At 40.5% G+C, this 15,702-nt stretch overlaps 1 protein-coding gene across 2 annotated transcripts in view; it reads right to left on the bottom strand.

Annotated features, from left to right (window-relative positions):
• The window catches only part of ankrd12 (ankyrin repeat domain 12), a 31,325-nt gene extending 16,243 nt beyond the window's left edge, over nucleotides 1-15,082 (bottom strand). For both annotated transcript variants that reach the window (XM_084007761.1, XM_084007762.1), the window contains exon 1: nucleotides 14,896-15,082. The gene's annotated coding sequence lies outside the window, so the exon portion shown is untranslated. The remainder of the gene's footprint in view (nucleotides 1-14,895) is intronic.
• Nucleotides 15,083-15,702: the final 620 nt, after the last annotated feature.

Raw genomic sequence — 15,702 nt, 5'->3', positions numbered from 1 at the left:
AGTACACCAGTAATGTTGCAGCCAGTCCTATAAACGGCACCGTCAACAGCAACACACTACACTGCCATGACAGTACAATCAATCCACACCCAAGTATGAAACAAAAATCAAAAGCATTATACCGCTGTATCTAAATTGATCATCACAGACAACAGGCCTTCAATTATGAGATGCCAGCAAGATAACAAGCAGGTTCTGGCATTTCAAACGTCGCCTTCACATGGGGACAATTATGTGGTGTATCGAGGATTTATGTAAAAGACACAGGTCTTACAAGTTTAAGCAGCTTAAGCACTCCAAGACAAAAGGCATCAACAGAGCAATATTACACATTTTTCGTTAAATTTTTTTGTTCTGTTTGTCCCTTGTTTGAAAGGTTTTTGAACGAAAATCAGAATCAGCAAAAACCTAATTTACATCCGAAGATCCTGTGCTGGAAACCAAGAATCGCTGTAGAAAATTACAGACAACACATCGGTCACTGACCAATCATCACTGGTCATCTTTTACGACATTTGTGATCCGGTAACACTTTTTTATTTCTTCATTCTGTCATCATTGTACAGTTGTGAGCAGCTGTGAAGCAGATCACTTTGTGAATATAGTATATTTCAAGGCGCCTGTTGTCATCTACTGTGACACACTACATGGTATAAAACTATCGATGGTCACCCATGACACTCATTATATTTCCCCAATCTGAGCAGACAAGGCCAACAGGCTAGAATCGGCTGCTATTGTGTGGTCTGAACCAGGCAAAAGAAGACTAGACTTCTCAAAGGAATCCAACATTTGTTTCTTCAAATAGCTTTTACAACCTTTGCTGATCCTAAGTAATAGCACAGTGTTGACAGGTATCATTTTTCCAACAGCGGGCCTGCTGCTCAGCTGAGGCCAGTTAGAGGTCCAACATTAGTCAGCAGTTAGCCGGTATGCAGCAGCACCGTCATTCAGGCTGCTGAAAGGGAGAATTGAGCAGCCCACTGTGAACACGTTGGTGTAAAGAGGCTAGTGTAGGGGGGTATTAAAGCAGTATGGACAGCCCGGGACCAGACCAGAAAACAAACGCTGACGGGACTTCAATCTGACCCAGAGACGAGGCGAGGAGGGTTTGACTATAATAACAGAGGTATTTGGGTACTCGCCAGTTTGGCGTTCTCATTCACTACCATTTCATGAGCAGCTTAGGGCTGAATAAGCCCCTGCAAGCTCTACCATTAAACTTGGGATGTTTCAAGTCTGGATCACACCCTCCCTCGATGCCTAGTACAGCTCAGAGACTAAAGCTGAGATTAGTTTTAGAGGAGGTTAATAATTAACCATTTATCAGGTAATCTACAATATTATTTTGACAAAAGTATGAGCCCATGAGAATAGCTGGTCCACCTTAAGGTCAGCCCACCTTAAGTGAAGTTATCACTAACTTTGTGCTAAACCCATTTCACTCTAATCAGCAGGTGGCAAGCAAGACACAGGAACTTGGCTAGGGTATTGAGGAGTTGTAGCATTTAATAATAATAATACATTTCATGTCTACTTTCACCGTCAAATGTACTGCACTGGATGAAGCTACTACTACCTTCATAAGTTAGCGTGTGCTTGCACTGGCTGAAACTCACAGTATGCTGGGCAGATACATAGTTGAAAACCTACCAGCTAAACTAGGAGATTTTATTTGGAAAGTGGCTGTATTTGTCCGAGACATCATGGCTGCTCACTGTCCCGGATGGGTGAACTGGGGACTCCGTTGCCGTTTTGCGCGTACACTGCAGCATGCAGTAAATTATGTATTCAACATGTGCATCAGGTTATCGTTGCGCTTTTTAGCCGCTTTCATCACAAGACCCTTGCACGCAAGGCACAAATCGTGTTGATTAAATGTTAATGGCTAATGATTAACGAGGATGGATAATTAGTCCTAATTAGTTTAACATTGGATCCTTTACAATTAAAAATAGTGATAGCAACATTTAACTTACCCACTACCAACAAAGAAGCAGGCTATTAAACTGCAAGATCACGACTGTAAAAGGGTGAGAGATGTAAAACAGACAAGAGATGTGACACCAGAGACACTCGTGATGGCTGGTTGCCTCAGTCTCAACATCAGCGATGTGGTAAGTAATTCAGCAGCCAGAAAGGACACTGAGGAGACAAACCGTTTATAATATGGCTCCCCCCACCCCCAGAGACCAGACAATTAACAGTATTCATTCAGGAAAGTATTAGATTAAAATAAATACTAAAAAGAATCATTAATTAATAGACTCATCATTATAGTTCTATAATATACAATGCTTCCGTCCATGTGCTCGACTCTGTTTGCCATGTAGTCGCATTATTGTAACAGTTTTAGTGGATGATCAAATAATGATGGCCACAAGATTATGAGACCTAAAAACATAACCTAAGACAAATTCTAGATCATCGTCTTTAAGCCTGGACACGACAACCACTTGTAATAAAAACCATGGGTCTAATTATTTTAATTCCAAATACCCACCTGCATTGACTAAATTAAGTCAGTGAAATCCCAAGTTAAGTGTGTTGGCTGCACTGCCGGTCTCTCTGAGAAGCAGATGTCTCTGAATTTATTTATAACCTGGAGTTCCTGCACTTTAACTGCACTGGTTCCTGACTAGCAACAATAACAACCATTTCCCTGTAGTGCTGGAGCATGTTGGCCCTGACAGCAGAGCGGCTGCTTCAGTGCGTGCACTTGCGTGAGTGTGCCGGTTTGGTGGTTTGAGGAGTTGGGTGGTGGTGGTGTTACTGGGAGAGATGAAGAGCACACGCACGGTACGATAACCTGATCCACAGACTGCATGATGGGACAGGGAGGGAAGGGGGCTAAGAATAGCATGGAGCCTGACACACAGAGTGCAGAGTACGCCACCACCAGCAGAAGCAACATTACTCCACTACAGCTTCCAGAGCACTGCTTGCTGTGAGCTCTCAAGACACACCATGTGGAAAAAGCATGCGATTTTACCCCGATCTCCCATGTGGCAGCAAACACACACAAAGGAACCTACTAGAAACCAAGGTCTGATTTCGTCACTGTGCTCCAACAGTTATAGACCGGTAGAAATAAAACCAAAGTGGATTATTAGCAAGAATATTTGAAATCTACATCTATATCAGGTCATGTTTTCCTACAAAAAGGAGGAAGGCAAATCCTGTAACATTCTAGGAGCCTCACTACGCCTGCTGCGACAGTAAACAGCCGGTCACGTGGTTACGGTCCTGTGTCGTCAGGCTAAATGATGGGGGAGGTCTCTCTCGTTGCAGAACATCCACTCCCAGCCTTCGTCTCCTCCTCCTCAGACTACCTAATGAGTAGCAGGACAAAGCCAAGCGCAAAGGCCCTACTACTGAGACTAAGGGAGGGGGGCAGAAGAGGCAACAATACAGAGCAAAGAGCCAGCCATCTTCAACATGATCACACACACAGACTAACAGGACACATGTTTATATTACTGACCAATTTATGTGCCTGGAATGTATAAATACCTCACACTGTTTATGCCAAATTGGTTATGTGCCCTAGAAATGTCCAGTCCAATTATTTTTCCATTACCAACCCAAAATAAGAAAATAATCCTATTCTTCAACATTCCAGTAATCCAAATTATTGTTAAATTTATGGAAAATGTATCAATTCCATTTCCTTGTGATGAATTATTCATTTATTTATTATTCATGTAAAAACAGGGAATATATGCTGGTTGAATTTATTCTTTATGTCTATAAATTGAACATTACGTTGGCTGTTAGGCTGATTAAGTAAGTAATTTTAAAACGTTCAAATATCTGCTAACATGTGGGTCTTTTATTTATGTATTTGATATTTAATGGAGCAAAAGATTTAGTTAATAAAATAGTGTATTAATTACTGATGGAAATAAGTGTTAGTTTCATCAATAACCCTTTAGCAATATGTTAACGGTATTCTATCCATATAAAATGCACAAAATAAAGTGCACAAAAAACAACTTGCATTTAAAAGTAGTGGATAAAAATAAACACAGATTAGCGTTATCTGTTGGTTTCAGTCATGCAATCCTTCTTCCTTAAAAACGACTACCAAAGTCAAAGGCATAAAAATCACAGAATAAGTGCAACTCCCCTCCTCCCATCACTCTGCGATCTGAACTGATTTTGACATTGACAAACAAACGGACACTGGATGCCTCAAGGCGTCTGTTCACCTCTCACTACCCTAACCCCAGACAGATGAAACACGCCTCCTCCAACCAGTGTCTGGCCTTCGTTCCACTGGTTGTTTGGTTGCATAAATGGGCCAGCCATGTTCCTAGGAAGCGGTGGAGAGCTTTGGATCAACCTCCCCCACATGGGAACAGCATGAGCTACCATTCCCAGGAGTGGTGAGTAAACGTATGACCAGAAACAAATTTCAGAGAAGTTCATCAGTTTTATCAAAGCACAAACCCTTACAGATGGTATTTGGTAAAACTTTACCACCTGCTGAAACTGTGAAAATGGTCACTTTACCTGTTGTTGCACAAGTAGATCAAATGGTGCCATAAATCAAGCACACTCTTCAATTTAACCAAGGAAAAATCTTGTTAGATGGAGAAAATACTTTCAGGAAACATTTTTCTGGCTTATTTCATAATACTCCAAGCGTTAAGCTGTTGTAAGACTCAAACATAATGCACTATATGTCCTAAATGTGTATTTTTTATGTAAGATTGAGTGCTGAACGGTTTCACAGCCTTAGCCATCACTTAAAAGCTTCCATAAAAACAGGAATAGCCCTAAATTTACAAGCGAGTGGCTTAGGGCATGGCTCGCACACAAATCAAAAGTCTTGTAAAATAGCCTAATGTTTGTACACAAGAGGCATCAATGGGGTTAACTTTACTGGCAGAAGAATATGGCACAGCCCACAGAAACATATCCATTAAATTGGTCCGATAGTCTGAGAGCCTTGAGAAACCTACCACCACCGGTCTGAATGTAGGTTAATGATCAGATACCCAAGCAGTGGACAAGAACAATGAAGCCTTTACTGCTGATTATGGGTTAAAAAGGAGGGGAGGGGGAATGCTGGACGGATTAGAGCAAAGGTTAGGACCTAGGCATGGGTCTTGTTCTTATTTCCACCAGAGCGCCAAGCTCACATGACAAGGCCAAACACTGGAGAACTGTTGCTGTTCAATTTTCAAGGAAACTGTAATTTCAGCAGTAGAAAGGGGGAAACCCAGTTCAAAATTCATAAATGACCACAAATAACATGCTCATTTAATTTTTCACCAGCAGCAATAAAATGCATGTATTAACCCAAAACAGCGACTTAATGAAATTGCTTCATCTTTGTGCCTGAAACCGCCCACATGACTTCAACAAAAACATACCTCTTAACAAGGTTTCACAATCCTCAAGGTATGGGCATACCTTCTATTGGGTTCAATATGAGCAACTAGCAGGTCTCAGTCTGAATCATGGAGGAAAATGTTGTTAGTTTTCACCATAACATTCAAGACATGACTCCGTCTACACCTGCCACATCCGATTAGGCAGGCGCAACACATGGCTGCCCGAGCTGTGCTAAAAACCACAGCTTTGCAGTGCCAGAGTAAGCCTCGGCGAGGCCAGCGTATAAAGGTTGACACAGCATCTCAGCTTTAGACTGGAAGGAATATACTGTACAGACTGTGCAACTGTCGTGCAGCATGAAAGTTAGCCGCAGTTTCATTTCCATGTATTCAACATTAAGATAATGCTGATCTCTACAGAGCACACATCATGTAAACGTCTACTGCTTTCTTGTGCACATTAACAATAAAAAGTTAACACAAAAGGTTCAACCCTGTGTCAATTAATGAATTGGAAGATTGTTATCTTGATGACCATGGTCAAATAGCACAAAAAAAGAGAAAAAAATCCTGTTCACAAAATCACACAGGTGACATGCCAATTGCTCATTTTTCCCGAACAACAGACCAAATGTCAAAGGCATTCAATTTATGATCACGGAGGACTAAAGCACCAGGAATAACACTGGAAAAAAGATTTTTAGCGCCGCATCAGAACCATTATCTTCATATCTCTAAATTGATTTGGATTCCCTAGTATTGCATCTAAAACTTGAGGCTGTGTGGGGCTAAAGGACAGGATCCCAGGTACTGTTAAAGAGGTAAGCTTGTGTCTGAGAGGAGTTTAATGTTTGCTGTGAATATTTGCTGTATCTGGTATCTTAGCACTTAAAAAAGGACCAAACCGGTGTTGCTACATTTTTTAGATACTGCGAGGTGGTTTGGTTCACCCTTCTAGCTCAAATTCGAGTTCGAAATTCAGTTCTTGTAAGAAACGATTTTCCAGGAATAATAGCAGTCGGCTCAAAGGCTGTCTTGGCTCTGTTATGATTGACAGCTCCGAGGGTGGAACCAAAGTATAAAGGAAGTCAACGATTGGCTGAAGGTTACACCTCAGGCTTGTGTAAGTTTCAGGCTCATACCAACATGGCTCAACAGTCACACAATAAAATGAAATATTTCAAACTACTCCCAGTACATTTTACTCATATTCATACTCTGTATGTTGTGAAGTTGTTCTCTTAACAGTATTTTCTTCTCTAAAGGGATTTATGGATCGTAAAGAACGTTGAGCAGCATCTCATACAAGCGTTGTTTATCTCACCATTACCTGGCTTCCTTCCAATCAGAGCCAGCCAGAGAATTTTCGGCCAATGGGATGCAGCCATGGGAACATGTGTTCCCCGTGCAGAAAGTAAAAAGAGTGTGCTTGTTATCGAGGTTGGCGTATGCCGAAATGGGACTCTTGAACTTCATGTTACTGGCTAGCTCCACCCTAGCCACTTAACGTAAACTGGAAACAGCTGGACATTAACAACAAGTGTCCCCAGAACCTGCTTCTACCTTGAGACGTAGTCATGCATACACAAGCAGCCTCTTAATTTTACAGATTGTGTGTTGCCTGATGGCCGACACCGTCAAACACAAATCTATCCCAGTATACCAACCCTAAATATATGGGCAAAATGTTTTTACTTGTCACAAATAAATACACGGTATAGTAACTAATTAGACTGAAGGGCTTTTACTGTGACGCAGCTGCAGCCAGGAGACATCAAATTGTTGAAACAACATACCCACTAAGGGTTAACTCTGTTCTAACTAAAGGATAAGACAGGAAGGACATTATGCTCAAAAGACATAATCGGTAGGGATGCTGATTTTGAATTATTTCTCTGACCAATGGCCGACCATTGTTAAATTATGATTGCTATTATCACTGTTAACCGTCAAGATTAGCGCCTTGCATGCAGGGGTGCTTTGGCTGAAATGCCTATGAATTGTTGTCTGCCGCCCCTTTAAATAGCTGCTAAGACACAAAAGCAAAAGAAATGTAATCTCAAGAAACAAGTTTAATATTTGTATACACTACATTTAGCTTTTTTTGAAAATGGAACTGATCAAAAAATGTACTATTCATCGACGTGTTTTTAAATTATGTCAACGGAAAAGAGTACAGATATGTATTGAAGGAGCATGAATAATAAAATCAGACCACTGGCAATGATTATCATTTGAACACATTTGTGAACAGAAAATGTCAAGCCAAACGGTCAGAGAAATGTTTAATGCTACAGAGAAGGGTGGTGTCAGATATCCTATAAATAGACGCACAGAGAAATCGTCCTGCGAATTGAATGCTTATTAAACTATGTTGCAGCAAGAGGGTCCTTGGCCCCAAGAAAGCATGGTCACTGCGATAGCCAGAATAAACAGGATATTACCTCTTTCTTTGGCATTGGTAAAGTGAAAGCACATTTGAAGAATGAAACCACATGCCCACTGTCAAATACCCCCTCAATGAAGCACGCCCACTCTTATCCCTCCAACTGCTCATTCATAAAAAGGAAACGTTAAGGGATCATTACTAATTAAAAACCTAAAGCGTTGTGCTATTACAATCCAGCGTTTCCTTCCTCTGTCCTTTCCTTCCTTCTGCTGTGTCATGCTGTATTCTCCCGCAGGAAGGTCACAGGCTCTCAAATAGCCAGTCTTTAAAAGCACATGGTGCGTTATCAAGGCAACATCAGCCATTACACACTGAGATACTGCACTCAAAGTACCAAACAAAAACAACGTGCTACACACATTCAGCTGCTGGCAAAGCCTTGCACATGTATAATCGGGAGGCTCAACGCTCTCCACACAAATGCACCCATGCTTGCTCTCTCAGAGACGTAGAGCTGATGGGGTCAACTGCAGATACTGGGCTAGAGGAACCTTGTCTCATAAATAGCAAACATGCTTTCACGGTCTTGTTTGAACTGCAGTACAAAAAAAGTGATCTACAACTTGAAGTGAAATTTCAGAATTTTAAGATATCTGGAATAAAGAAAACAGATTATTTCTGCCTTTGGCTCTCTGTTGTCTGATTTTTTTTATTTTATTACAACCTTTCCAAATCTTCAACATAACCAAGTTAGAAGGACTCTTGAATAAGAGTAACAAGAAGGGTAACACAAAAGCTCAGGGGGTTTCCCCTGAAGATACTGCTCTGGTGCAATCACTCAAAGCAAAAAAGAGGAACTGCATTTATAATATGTTAAAGGCCAACACATTCACAGCTTTATTGCCATAACAGGCCTGCTTTGCAGATGAAGTGATAGCATAAGGATTAGACCTAGAAGACAACATTTAAGTCCAAACGTCTCATAGGCAGCTAAGTTAAGCCTCTCATTAAAGGTCTTAAGCACAAAAGGGCACCAACTTTAGGAATCAATACTTGTGTTGTACTACCATTTTTTCCTTTCAAAACACCAAAATATTAAAAAAGGATGACGACATTTTTTATGGTTTCCATCAACTGTGGGATCTCAAAATATGATTCATATTTCAATATTAATAAAACAAAAATATAACAAGATAAAAAAAGACCCTACCAGTCAGATGCCTCACCAAAAAATACTGGTCCTGACATTCAAATTTGACATTGACAGTACATTCAATTTAATAACTGTACGCCATAGCAACCCTTTGCCTGAATTGGAGTCAGTATTTTTCGTTTTGTACTTTGTACTTGTGCTTACAACATGGATTTATTGAAATCACTGGAGTAATAGGAATCTACCTTGTGAGTATATATAGCAGCCTTGATATGTGCCGACGCACTTTATGGAAACCTCAAATACAAAACTGTAATGATCTATACATGGTGTCCATGTATCAATACAAAGTTGACGCTCAAAATACTGCAATAATATGCTGTATCAATTTTCCACCCACTCCCACTGGTCATACTGACTCCTCTTATGATTCACATGAAAAAGAGCCCAGCTATTCAGTGAGATGAGGCTCATACAGAAAAAAAAAACCTGTCATCCACCATTACAGACCTTAAGCATTTGTTATCTTTTTCAGGTTGAATAATGATTACTGAATTACTTAACACTTTCTTTTCCATTCTACTGCTCTTTATAACACACCATATCCAGCTAATCGTGAAGGTCAATTTCCTACCCTGACACCTTGTTTCTTAAATTACTTAATATAGCGTCTAAAAATGCGTGACGTATAACACTCTTGATGTGGACATGCCCATCGGGCAGTTGAGGAATACAACAAACTAGTGTTATGTTGAACACAAACGCAAATTATTAAAAATACAGAGAAGCTGTCTAAGTGTGTTGTAACTGATCTATCCATCTGGAAAATTGAAAAACAAATCCATCCTGATGAAAAAAGACAACGCCTTAAGCAGGACTCAGGGAAATAGTGTATTTCCTTACACAATTGGTCTTGCCTTACAGCACTTTGATCAATACCCTATTCTCCAACTAAGAGGCTTAAAATCTGGTAACTGGTATGTAACTGGTTTCCCCGGTTACATATACAGTGGGTTCTTTCTATGCCAGTGTTTACTAAGCCAGTAAATCTTTAAAGGGTTGAAAAAAAAAAAAAAAACACAACCTGATGTCCAGTCACACTGAAATAACAATTTACTAAAGACTGCTTTAATGGTACATACTTCAAATCAAACTGTCCATTATGCCTCTTCTTGGGGCTGGATTTCTTTACATGCATCTGCTGCTGCTTTTTCACACTCAGATCCTCTCTCCGCTTGTATGAACATTTGCCTGGACCGCACATGTAAAACTGACTGCAGACCATCCCCTCATCTGAGTTTCATGATCTGGCAGAAATTAGAGGAAAAATCAGATTTTTGTGCCTCCAGACCTTTCACACAATGCATCCGCGTGAGGTCAGAGGATGAATGTTGGCACTGAATCTCGCCAAGATAGACAAAGAAAATAATATTTCAAACTGAAGACTAGCACCATAGCAGGGCTGCAATTACCAATTCTCCATCAGCGTTATTTCTTTATTCATCCTGTATTTTAATTAAATTGATTTAGATACTAACATTACTACTATACAAAATACGTTCATGTCGAGAGAAAAAATGCTCTCACAATTACTCAATTTGACTATCAGCCAAAAAAATGCTATTCTTGCATTAAAAAAACAAACTGTAACCTGCTATATTATACTCTCTAGTGTTGGAGATCTTGTCATGAGAAGTAGGTGTTTTTTGTACATTAGCATCCCAATATTGATCATGTGTACATGCAATCTCAGTGTATGATTAAACTAAAAGTACAGTCATGTTAGTGGGGCAATCCTTCCATCAAACCCAATGCTCCAAATTGTTCTCCAAACTGCATTAGCAAATGACATCTAAAAGGAAGATGGATTAGTAATAATTAGGCTTGGGTGGTATTGTGATATACCAGGCTATTTAAAAATCCTGACGGTATGATTTTCAATACCATTATAAAAAGGTAAGGAGGTTGGTCTCTGTGGTATAACAGGCAACTGAGCTGAGAAAGGTGTCAAGTGAGTGTTTGGGTTTAGTCTTCTTCAAACTACAAAAGGTTATAGTTGTTTTTAGTAATAAGAGTTACTCAAAGAACTGCAACTTAGTTATACTATATTGGTCCTGTAAATAGTAGGGGTGGGAATCTCTTGGCACCTCACGATTCGATTCAATTCCGATTCAGGTCAACGATTAGATTCTAAACCGATTAATATATATATATATATATATATATATATATATATATATATATATATATATATATATATATATATACACACACACACACATTTGAGTTTGCTTGGAGCCTCAAATCTGAGTTTTCTAGTCAGAGTTTGCCAATCACTTCCTACTTTTGTGTTGATCATTAAAGAAAAACAGATGAATTTCCTTCTCTAATTTTTTATTAGAGAAAAAGCTTTTCCTTGTCACAATTATGACTTTCTATGAACAGTGCAATATCAATGCAGCTTGCATTTCAACACATCACAGCGTAGCGGTCTGTGGTGTCCCGGCGCCGTGGGATAGTATCTTACATTTCATACAGAGACCGAACAAACTAGGAGTAAAACCAGAGACTGTCGGTGGAACAAACAACAAGGTTGTTGCCGTATATATGAGACGACGTTATATTTCAGTGTTTACATAGCCGCTACGGTGTTAGCCTAGCTTAGCTCTGAGCGAGCCAAACGCCAAAACAAGCATTTTTAAAGTTATTTCTGTATCGTCTTTACGGACAGACTTAACAAACCATGACTTAGGACTTTTTACTAATCATCGTTACTTCGGCATACTCTTTAACCGTAAATTGTAATTAAATCACAACGCGGTTTTTGATAGTGACCATTGCTGTGAATACAGCCCTATGAGATTCACCGATCCCCCTCTGGGTAGAGGTATAAATTCGGACAGGGTGCCGTTTAGTTTCCCGGTTTGTCTGGGACTTCCACAACATGTACAAAGCAGTAATAGTGTTTATTTCGGTCATTAATGATTAAACATTATCCGTGTAGCGGGTGCCATTCGGATTCCTCTCTCAGCCGTGTCTCTTATGTGCAATGCCACAGACTGTCTGGGCGCTGCATTTCCGAGTTCCGCCTTTTGCGTTACGTAAACAATACGGAATAAAAATAATAGTTTTTTTACATTTGTGAATCGATTCAGAATCGACCACGTCCGCGTCGCGATGCATCCAAGAATCCATCCCCCCCTCGGTAAATATTGCCTTTGTCAGAGAGGTATTGGTTCGGATCAAGCATAAAGTTTGACACAGCAGCCACGTAGCATCATGTTGTTCGTCAAAGAGCAAAGTGCCATACAGACAGCAGAAATAATACTAATGCACTAACCAGTATGTGTCAATCCAGAGCGCAAAAGTGATACTAGAAAACTAGAATCGTGTGGGCCCAAGCACCTCTTTAAAGACAATGGCGACACAAATGAAGTAATTTGACTGTGGGGTACAAAACACTACTAACCAGTCAAAATCACAAAATCAAAAATGCACATTTTTTCTACATTACTGTAATTACGTTTTGTGTCACATTTTCATTATTAACCTGACGCAAAAAACATAATATCTTAATAACTACATATAGAGATATAAAGTAACTGAAAATTGCAAGCATATTTTCAGTTTCGTCAATGAGAAGTTGATGCCGTGTTGCCAGCCTGGCAACCACCTTTAGTGATGAGCTCTGTGTATTTCTGTAGTAAATGTGATTACAGAATGAAATATTACCATGCTGTTGTGATTCAGCTTTTAGTAGGCCCTAATCTGTTGAGCAAAGTTTAGAAGTTTTCAATATCAGTCCATAACATATGGTTTGTTAAATTTGCATCAAATTTTCCCCTGAGATCCCGAGAGAAAATGTGATATACGTGTTAGATGCATCACGATATAGTATTCTGGAGAGCTTTCCATAGAGATTTATATAGTGGTTTAGAGAAGCAGCTTTTTCTACATACATGGCAACATAAACAGACGTCATTTCAGAAGATTGAAGAATCCAAAAGCATACCATTTCAGAGTGACTGCAGAAAGGAAAAGGATACACCTCAGTATGAATGACGCAACAAAAAAAGGTGCTGCGGTACTGATGCAAGCGAACCCATTACGGACGGCAAGAAACTGCATGGTCATATATTATATAAATTACTTGTCCTTACCATATTCTCACACTACAACCTTTTCAGCAATCTGATGCACCCTAAATTGCCAAGTACACTGACTTGCAGGATCTTTCACCTAATCTATCACCCAATAATCACATAATACATGGAGTGAATTTAACAATAGCAAGCCATATCCTGATCGTCTTTCATGACTTTGAAGCCAATTGGAAATTTTCTTTTTAAGGTATGTAGTTATGTTGCATTCAGCGACACCCACGGTGGCTAATAATATTTTTGGATGATGCAATTGTAATTTTACATCAATTATATTGTCCAGAAAGAGCATGGGTTCAAAACAGTGTCTTGTTTTTTGTTCTTAAATGATAAATATGTTTTTATGTCAACACAACGATTCCGCAATCGCTGCACGTTTTCCAATGTATTGTTAACATAAGTCTTTTCTTATTTCGTGATCACAAGTAATGCTCAGCAACAGAAAGGTAAACTGTTCTCTTCCGATTACAAAATGAACAAATTGTAATGTTGAGATAACACAATTTTTAACTATTTTGGAAAGAAATAGTAACCCCTGCCTTTCGATTACTGTCATCGCCAGTATGGCTGTATATTTTTGGCCTGTCTCTACCTTTGCTTTAAAAATAACATAGTTCACATCTGAAAGGTGTATGCATTTAGTTTAATTCGTGAAGAAAGTGTTTTCACTGTTCAAATCTGCAAATGCGGTCTTTATTGTCATAATGTTAATATATTCGTAATAAGTCAACGTTTTATCATGCAATGGCAATATATTTTAGATGAATAGCATTTCAAATACTAGCAATTTTACCACGGTGTGGTACTTCTTGTGACGTATGGGAGGTTTATAAGCTTGTTATAAGAATGTATAAATTGTGTCTATACGAAATAGCTCTTAGGTGTTTTAAATTTAAAGCCGAGCCGAGACGTTGTGTTGGTTCAAAGCGGTCGCTGCACGGACAGCCATGTAAAAACAGGCAGCTTTTGTATCAGGCAACACACCCCCAAGATGTCACAGCCGTTGGCTGGGAGGCGCAAGCTCCTCGCTATCAAGCTAGGCTAGTTCCTTGTACGAAATAGCAAAACATACCAGTATGTACGCACACTGGATGTATATTAGTCATTATCCCAACAACTGCGCTAAGTGTAAACAAATGATGGCGCCGGCTAACGTCAGATCATTGCAGACAACACCACCCACCTCACGGTAATGTCGCCCGTGCTTGCCTTCAACGCAGAGCAATGTGTTGTTGAGCGCTTAAATGTACAACTTGGCTGGGTTAGTAAACATAACGAGCTACGGTGCTGCTAGGTCCAGAAATGCGTCGCACAACCAAATGCGTCGTGTGCCGTCACTCTGCGGCCAACATTTAAAAAAAATGTAAGTTTCGTGATTTAATTGCAACATTTAACACGAGAGCACGGCATAGCCTGAGACAAAAGCCCACTGCAGCCCCTTCGCTGCCCTCACAACGTCCCCCCTCCCCAGCGCTTAATCTAGCTAGGGTTAGCTAGCAAGCTGGTTTCCAGACCGACACAGCCTCGCTGGATGGGACTAACCCAGATCACTCTGCCTTGCCCCGACATTTTCATGTCGGCTTTCTCTCCCCCCTCGCTTCAAAGGGCGGCGAGTTATTACACGCAGTTACGGGTGAAATTACAGTTAGCGAAGTACTCGGTGTGTGTAACGCACGTGGCACACAACTATACCAAGCCCACGCAAGACACATAACATTCAATTTTCGCACGCAGTTTACTTCACGTTAGCTTACCATTAGCCTGCTCGCTGTAGCCAGATGGCTAACGTTAACTACGGATAAGGGTTTTTACTCCCGTATGACCGAACAACAAAGCTTGTTTTGCGCTTACCTTCAAACTGTGTCACACGTAGCCCACTGACTCATTCGGGTCCTGCTGTATCTGAATATTGCGCAATATAAACAGTTCTTTCCTAAATATTGGACGTTAACCGTAGCCTACGGCTGTGTGACGTTCATCGCTGGTTTTGAAAACATACCAGCCGTTCGTCGCCCGTCCTCTCCGAGAAAAGCCCAGCAAAACATGCAAGCGTCGTTCTCATTCGTCGACGGGAGTCACGTGGTCGCCTGAGCCCCATTGAGCTTATAACGTCGTCTGCTGGATATACTGTAGGTATGTGTGGAAACCATTTAACTCGTTGTTCTGGCGACTCTGTGAGTAAATCCGCGCCTTTAATGTTAAGAACACTCTCCGTGCTTTCACATCGTGTCAGCTAGCGGCGCGTATAACGTCGGTTGGTGCTTATTGGTGTGTGAATTCGGGACCGAAACGATTGGAGAGGGAGAGCAGTAATGGGCACTTGACGTCATCTTTTCCGCTGCTGTGTTGCGGTTTATGGGAACTTTCTCGAAGATCACGGCTGAGGTTAACAGTGGAATGGCTGTTCCTTTCGTTGTTGTAAACACGGGTTGATAAGGTGGTGTCAATTTCACTTATGAACTCATCGTGTATATTCGCCCGCCAACTCGAATATGTCGTCCAGCTTTTGAATTGGTTGCGCAGTGACATTTGCATCATGGTGTATGTTGCGCGCATGCGTCATGGTGCATAATATTATATGTTGCGGAGCAAGCTTGAAAGTCGCAAGAGGAAGCCGGAGTGGAGGAGGGGCACCGGCTAGACACGAAAAACGCCACC

This window comes from Eutrigla gurnardus (genome assembly GCF_963514095.1).
Source record: "Eutrigla gurnardus genome assembly, chromosome: 4".
In the NCBI taxonomy this organism is placed as follows: domain Eukaryota; kingdom Metazoa; phylum Chordata; class Actinopteri; order Perciformes; family Triglidae; genus Eutrigla; species Eutrigla gurnardus.
The sequence above is the reverse complement of the archived record's forward strand: the minus strand, read 5'-3'. Positions and strand labels throughout refer to the sequence as shown.